The 8,119-nt window shown below is 50.9% G+C and overlaps 1 long non-coding RNA gene across 1 annotated transcript; it reads left to right on the top strand.

Moving 5' to 3' along the window:
* The first annotated feature begins 1,391 nt into the window (after positions 1–1,391).
* Positions 1,392–2,924, top strand: LOC119921311. Its single transcript, XR_005448510.1, has 2 exons — positions 1,392–1,652; positions 2,048–2,924. It is a non-coding gene; the product is annotated as an uncharacterized LOC119921311 (long non-coding RNA).
* The last annotated feature ends 5,195 nt before the right edge of the window (positions 2,925–8,119 follow it).

Raw genomic sequence — 8,119 nt, 5'->3', positions numbered from 1 at the left:
TGTTCAGTAGCCCCACCCATGTGGAGTAGACTGTAAACTGGTTGTGGGTGGGGAATGTCTGTTCCATTATGCTCTCCAAAATGCTTAATACAGTACTGTGTGCTCAATAAATACGCCGGCCTGACCCAGAGCACCACCAGCACAAGTGCGGTTGTAAGAGCAGAGGCTGAGTCTTCAACAGTATTCGTTGTAAGAGCAGAAGCTGAGTCTCCAACAGTATTCGTTGAGTACTTAATAGATGCGCGCCTGGGAGACTGAGTTACCAAGTGCAAATCTCTCCTTGAGTTGGAATCTAGTCTACAGAATATTTCGAATTGACTCTTCCACCCACTTGTCACGGCTCCTACTTAAATGTACATAATTTATACCTATTAATGTCTGTCTCCCCTTCTGGATGGTAAGCTCATAGTGGACAGAGAATCTGTCTGTCTGGTTATATTGTGCTCTGCAGTAAGTGCTGGATAGATGCGATTGACTGAGGCCTCTCACCCCCGTCGTGCTTTTTGTATGGTGCTCTGTCAAATGGTGTACGATAAACACTCTTGCTGTCTTAATGCAATATTGCTGCCCTTCACTCTACCTACTGATTTACTTGTTTTTCATGCGGATTCAAGCTTATCATGGGTTCAGCATGTACAACTTCATGTACTGACAGTGTATATGCCATTCCACCTGCATATAACTCAATTTGAATGTCTGTCATGTAGATCAGAAGCTTCCTAAGAGCAGGGGCCATGTGTGCTATGCAATGCTGACCTCTTTGAAGCATTCTCCCCATGTTGTTGCAAAGTCATTGCTTCCCCCCTAGGCTGTGAGCTTGTCGTGGCATGTTTGTTGTATTGTTCTAGTGCAGTGTGCCAACCAGTAAGCACAGTGTTCTGCACACGGGAAGCGCTCCAATGCAATGAACTGACTTACTTAGATTGTAAGCTCCCAGTGAGCAGGGACTGTGTCTCTTAATCGTTTGCCAAAGAGGGTGCTTAAGGGGGTGTGGTCTAGCGCTAGGCCAAATTTGGGGTCTGCTGCCCCAATCCGGTCTCCTGTTGGTGGAGTGAAAGAGGAGCAGGGGTGAAGGATCAGAGTGGCACTGGGTAAGTGTTCAGGGACTTGGCTGCCTGAGAGAAAGGGCAGAAGCCCAGCTAGTTTCTGCCCCCTGGAGAAGTCTCCTAGACAATCCTGTTCAAAGGTAAGCACCTGGGGAATTGTTGGGGGGGGGGGGAGGGGGCGCGTCTGCAGGGGCTGTGACTCTGGGGGAAACCCAGACTGCCTGAGGTGTCCTGCCTTGGGGTGACAAAGCCAGCCAGGGCCTCCCCTGCAGGGTGTGTGAATGGCAGCTCCCCTGTTCTGTCCGAGGGGTCGCCCCTTGTCTCTGGCTCTTACTCGGGCTCTCGCTCTTTCTCTCACTCGCTTCCTCTTTCCTCTTGTGCTCGCTCTCACTTCTGGTGTGAGTGAGCCTGCAGGGGACAGTCCAGCTGCAGCATGGGGGCACAGATGGGGCTGGGGCTGCAGCCCCCCCGACCTGAGACCTGACTAGGTTTATCCTTACGGCCAAGGAAGGAGCCTGAGCCCCAGGTGCATCCTGGAAGACCCTGCCCCCTGATCCAACCCCGCCTCCCAAGGACGTGTTGGTGCAGACAGGACTGGACAGAACGGTGAGTTTTATGCCGTAAGCTTGGGGCTGTCTGGGTTCTATTTTGGGCAAGTTGAAGGAATCAATGGACTTTATAGAGCCCTTAAGTCTACAGCACTACATGAAGTGCTTGAGAGATTATAGTGAAGGGAACCTTATCCCTTATTCCCCACTATACATACACACACAATCCACTGCATCCTTCTAGTCCACAAACCAGAGCAGTGACTGAGTCCCTCCCCCTGACCAGGCTCCTCCCCAACATCCAACTTCCTGCTCCTGGGCTGGAGGAATTGGTTCCCTACTGGAGACCCATCCAAGCCTCCTCCCACCCCCAACTGTGTTTGGCTGGCCCTCTCCCCCTGGCCGGGCTGCGGCACACCTCATCGGCCAACCAACGGTCACATCTGTCCCCAGGAAGCCATGGCACAGCCCTGAACTGGACTACCCGACCCCACGGACAGTGGAGGACTGACCGGCTATTCACCTGGTGTTATGGACACTTGTAGATAGATTGCGCCGGCCCCACCATGAGGGAATCGGTTGGCACTGGACTGCTGCCCCCGGCCACCACTGCTGCCCCGTGGACACCCCTCCCCGCCCCCAGCCTGCAACTGTATCCCCTCCTTCAAGACAATGCCATTTCCTTTCGTATTCAAGGGTCAAACACTGCATCATGGGTGCCAAACCAGTCTCTTGCAACTCTAGGAGGCGATGGAGGTGTGTGCATGTATGTGTGTCTGTTTCTTGTGTGAGAGCAAGGGCCGGGACAGGAGCAGGGTGAAAGGGGCTGCCCCTCTTTGGATGGGTAAAGGTTTCTGGAAACTGGGGTCTAGAGTCCTGGGCCCGTACTCTGTGGACCTCAAGACCGGGCGTGAAGTCGTCCTGGGGCCCTTAATTCTATAGTCAGTGCGACTTCCTCCTGCTCTGGTCCATTGGGAGTTATCGGGCCTGCTCTGGCTTCAAGAGTACAGACTCTCTTTCCCGCCCAAGGGGGGTGACCCTGGGGGAGCGAGGGACAGGAGTAGTGGTGTGTGGGTGTGTGTGTGTCTATCTGTATGCACGTGTCACTACCCTATGTCCTCCATCCCTCCTGGATGAGCACAAAGAGGTGGGGAGAGAACTAGCAGCAAATTCTAAAGTGGGAAGATGCAGAATGGTTTCCCTCCCATCCTACCAACAGAAATGACATGGTCTGGCCCCCTCCTCTCCTCCTCCCCTCTCTGTCCCCTTGGCTGCCTGGGCTCTGTAAGCCCATCTACATCTGTATGGAATAAAATGGATTTTTTTTGTCTTTCCTGCGTCCCTCGATCCACTGGCAGCTGGCCCTGCTCCCCAAAAGGGTTAAAATTTGGGGGTATCAGCGGTGTACTCAAAGCAGGAGGATGTCACCAGCTTCTAATTTGTAGATTGACAAGCTAGCACCCTCCCTCCTCCCTCCCACCCAACCTCCACCTTTCATTCCTTCAGTCTCACCCACACATGTAAGGGGGCTGGAGACTTGAGAGGGCAAACAGAGGGAGTGATGACACCTTCTTTTTCTCCGTCCCTCTTCCCATACCCAGCCTGAGGGGCTTGAGAAGAATGTGGCTCCCTTGGGTGGGAGAGTCTCAGATTTCTCTCTGCCCCTATCAACTTTGTCGTGCAGGGCTAGGCCGGATGGCATGATCTTCTTAGGCCCAAGAGACGGGAAGGAGGCGACATGGATTGGAGGTGGGCAGTGGCTCAGACCGGAGGTTCTACTACCTGGGAATCAATCAGTCATATTGAAGTGACTTAAGTGACTTGCAGTATGACTTTAGCGGTTTCCCTCCATTTCTCTGGCTTTCTGCTTTCCCCTCCCCCTTTTCTAATAAGAAACACAATACTTGGGGTATTCAGCATTTAAATGCCAGAATATACATCACTTATGCATTTATATTCATGTATGTCTCCCCATCTAGTCTCTGAAGACCTTGTGGGTAGGGAATGTGTCTACTAACTCTGTTGTAATAGTAGTGATGATGATAATAATTGTGGTATGTGCTTAGCATGTGTCAGGCACTGCGGCAAGAGCTCGGTTAGACACAGGCCATCAGATTGGACACAGTCCCTGTCCCAAGCAAGGCCTATAGTCTCCATCCCCATTGTACACATGAGGCAACTGAGGCACAAAGATGTGAAGGGACATTCCCCAGGTCACACAGCAGACAAGGGGCCGAGCTGGAACTAATCACTAGTGGTATTTAAGTACCCAAAAAGTGGCAGGCACTGTACCAAGCGCTGGGGGAACAAAAGTCAAGCAGGTTAGACATCCTCCCTGTCCCACTTTGGGTTCACTTCTTAATCTCCAGTTTACAGCTGAGGTAGGTAAGGCACAGAGAAGGGAAGTGACTTGTCCGAGGTCACGCAGCAGGCAAGTGATGGAACTGGGATTAGAACCCATGACTGATTCTGCGGCCCTAGACAGGAAATTGTAACCAGACGTATTCAGAATGGTGACATCATAGGTAACTATATGCAAGCACCCCCAAGCAGACAACTCAAATAATACCCACTCATGCGTAAATAGCCTACCTGGGTGGGTATAATAATAGTGATGGCATTTATTAAGTGCTTACTATGTCCCAAGCACTGTTCTAAGTGCTGGGGTGGTTACAAGGTGATCAGGTTGTCCCACGGGGGGGTCTCAGTCTTAATCCCCATTTTACAGAGAAGTTGTGACTTGCCCAAAGTCAAACAGCTGACAATTGTCAGAGCCAGGATTTGAACCCATGACCTCTGACTCCAAAGCCCATGCTCTTTCCAGTGAGCCATGCTGCTTTGTGCATAGTTCAATTCTACACACACACACACACACACACACACACACTCTCTCTCTCTCTCTCTCTCTCTCTCTCTCTCTCTCTCTCTCTCTCTTTCTCTCTAAAATAAAATAAAATAAAATAAAATAAAATAAAATAAAACCCTAAAATAAAAGTACAGGTAGGCAGGATGTCTGGGGCACAAGTGCATGTGTTAGTGTGTGCACCCTACCAGTTGGGCTATCTATGCATAGATGTGAATTTATTGGAGTTCTCGGCTTGTGGGTGCTTGCATGTGCTACCTATGATGTCTCCATTCTGTGTGTGCCTAGTTACAACTCCCTGTCATGGGCCTCGGGAGAGAGGAGAGAGAGGAGAGAGAGGAGAGAGAGAGAGAGAGAGAGAGAGAGAGAGAGAGAGAGAGAGAGAGAGAGAGAGAGAGGACAGAAATCTGGTCAGAAACGAGCTGGCTCCTAACCCCTTCCTGTGTTGAAAGCAATTTTCTTCTATCTACCCCAACGCTTAGTACAGTGCCTGGTATATTTCAAGTGCTAAAGAAATGCCACATTACTAATAATTATTGTCAATAATAACATTATTATTAACCATCCCCTCTGTGCTCACAACCGCTGCATTTCTGTACACCAAATGCGTAGTTTACAGATACGCATATAGGTGCTGCAGGGGAAATAGGGAATGTCCACTGGTCACAGACGTATCACAGAGGATGCAGAAGGGTGAAGAAGCCGGGGAGGGGTGGGGGAAGAGGGCTTAATCAGAGAGGGCCTCATGGCGGAGTTGCGACCTTAATAATGTTTTGAAGACCTGGAGAGTGGCGGTCTGATGTATGTGGAGCGAGTAGGGAGATCCAGGCCAGGGGGAGGCGATGGGAAAGGAGTCGGAGAAGCCGGCGCTGTTGGATTAAAGTGCCACCAGGTGGCGATAGAGAAGCGAGGAGGCCCAGAATCATCATCTGGGAGAGAAGCAGCGCCGCCTTGTGGCTACATCCCGGAAGGACCTGGCTCCAAATCCAGCGTCGGCCACTTACCTGCGAGGTGACCTTGGGTAAGTCACTTCACTTCTCTGAGAATAATAATGATAATGGCATTTATTAAGGGCTTACTATATGCAAAGCACTGTTCTAAGTGCTGGGGAGGTTACAAGCTGATCAGGTCGTCCCACGTGGGGCTCGCAGTCTTCATCCCCATTTTACAGATGAGGGAACTGAGGCCCAGAGAAGTTAAGTGACTTTCCTAAAGTCACACAGCTGACAAATGGCGGAGCTGGGATTTAAACCCATGACCTCTGACTCCAAAGTCCGGGCTCACTCCACTGAGCCACACTGCTTCTTAATCAGATATCAGATTAAGAAGAGATATATGATTGAGAATCAGATATATCATCTCTCAAATGGAGATTAAGACTTGTGAGTCCCATTAGGAACGTGGACTATGTCCAAACAGGTGAGCTTCTCTCTATCCCAGCGCTTAGTACAGTGCCTGGCACACCATGAGCTCTTCAGAAACACCGTAAAAATGGTCAGTGCCACCGGGTGATGGTAGGGAGGGGAAGCCTCACAGAACAATAGGTAGTACCACCACGGGGATCAATTATTGGGAAAAAGGCAATCCCCGCCAGGCCAACGCCTGCTGCCACAAGGCGGCGATAGAGAGGCGCAGCCGCCCCGAATCCCTAGTTGTGCCACCAGGGGGCAGGCTGCTGCGCTCAGACCCGAGGGAGGTTCTGGTTCCTGGTTCCAGGGGCATCTGTCCAGAGCAGCAGCTGCTCAGTGCTTCTCCTCAGCCTCGAGGATCATCTCTCTTATGCTGTGGGCAAAGTCAACTCCCAGATTGTCCCCATTCCTGAGTGGGCTGCATTGCTATCCCAAAGAGAAGGGGGCGGGTGTGTGTGTGTGTGTATAATAGGGAGGAAGAAGAGTGATGAGGTGGCTGCCACTCACGAGAGGACAGGGGCCTGGGCTTTGTGCAGGAAGCTAGTTCTGTCTGACTTGCCTGGGACTGAGAGGACCCAGGGCCTTTAATTCTGTAGATGAGTCAAGCCTCCCTAGGACTACCATTCATTTCTTCATTCAGTCGTATTTATTGAGCACTTACTGTGTGCAGAGCATTGTACTAAACGCTTGGAAAGTACAATGCAGTCCTGTCTGCAGGGTCACTTCCCAGCCTCATTCCCCAGAGAAGTGACCTTTTGGGGCTTAATGTGGAAGCTTGTGGTATCTAAATCTCAACCTCAAAAATCTCCAGTGGCTACCAATCAATCTGCGCATCAGGCAGAAACTCCTCACCCTGGGCTTCAAGGCTCTCCATCACCTCGCCCCCTCCTACCTCACCTCCCTTCTCTCCTTCTACTGCCCAGCCCGCAACCTCCACTCCTCCACCGCTAATCTCCTCACTGTACCTCGTTCTCGCCTGTCCCGCTGTCGACCCCCGGCCCACGTCATCCCCCGGGCCTGGAATGCCCTCCCTCTGCCCCTCCGCCAAGCTAGCTCTCTTCCTCCCTTCAAGGCCCTGCTGAGAGCTCACCTCCTCCAGGAGGCCTTCCCAGACTGAGCCCCTTCCCTCCTCTCCCCCTCGTCCCCCTCTCCATCCCCCCATCTTACCTCCTTCCCTTCCCCACAGCACCTGTATATATGTATATATGGTTGTACATATTTATTACTCTGTTTATTTATTTATTTACTTATTTTACTTGTACATTTCTATCCTATTTATTTTATTTTGTTGGTATGTTTGGTTCTGTTCTCTGTCTCCCCCTTTTAGACTGTGAGCCCACTGTTGGGTAGGGACTGTCTTTATGTGTTGCCAATTTGTACGTCCCAAGCGCTTAGTACAGTGCTCTGCACATAGTAAGCGCTCAATAAATATGATTGATTGATTGATTGATTGATTGATCTAATGTCAGGAGGAGGTCAGGGTGTCTACCGGTATGTCTACCCTATTTGTCTCTGAGAAGCAGAGTTGTGCACACTCCTGTCTGAGATGAAGTCAACAGGGGTGTGGGCCGGGAGATGGGCAGAAGGCAGGTATTGTACCCAGAAACTGAATTCTATCCAGCAGGCATGCAGTTCTGCCCCTTCAATCAGTCAATCGTATTGATGGAGTGCCTCTGGCGGGCAGAGCGCTGTACTAAGCACTTGGGAGACTACAGTAGGATAGACGCATTCCCTGCCCACAGTAAGCTTACAGTCTAGAGAGGACTGGAGTTCGTGGAGTAACAGAATTGGGGATCTGGGGGTGAGGAGGATATTGGGCAAGTCTTAGTAGGACAAAGCAGCAGTCAGCTGCATCTGTTTGTATACATCCTCTCTTGGCATTAGGGTCAGTGTTTTAGGGAATGAGGAGACTAGTATTTGCTCCAAACTAGGCTGTCTAAAACCCCTTACCCATCTCCTTCCCGCTCCGATACTGCTGATTTCCTCCTCCCAGCCCTGAGACTGATCTGTTTGGTAACGCACACGGTTCTCCGCTTTTTCCAGAGGGCAGGATGGGAGACCCAGGATCTTGGGATCGGTAATCCTGTCATCTCTCCAGATCAGTTCCACGATTCTAGATGAGGATTCCTGCCAAACCTGGTGGTGAGTTATGAGTCCTTCTCTTTCTCCCCTCTCATCCCCCAGCAGTGCACAGGATGACCAAGCTTAGACTGACCGTCCAACTATTACTGTCTCTACAGACACTGGTCAGTG

This window comes from Tachyglossus aculeatus, chromosome 2 (genome assembly GCF_015852505.1).
Source record: "Tachyglossus aculeatus isolate mTacAcu1 chromosome 2, mTacAcu1.pri, whole genome shotgun sequence".
NCBI lineage: Eukaryota > Metazoa > Chordata > Mammalia > Monotremata > Tachyglossidae > Tachyglossus > Tachyglossus aculeatus.
The sequence above is the reverse complement of the archived record's forward strand: the minus strand, read 5'-3'. Positions and strand labels throughout refer to the sequence as shown.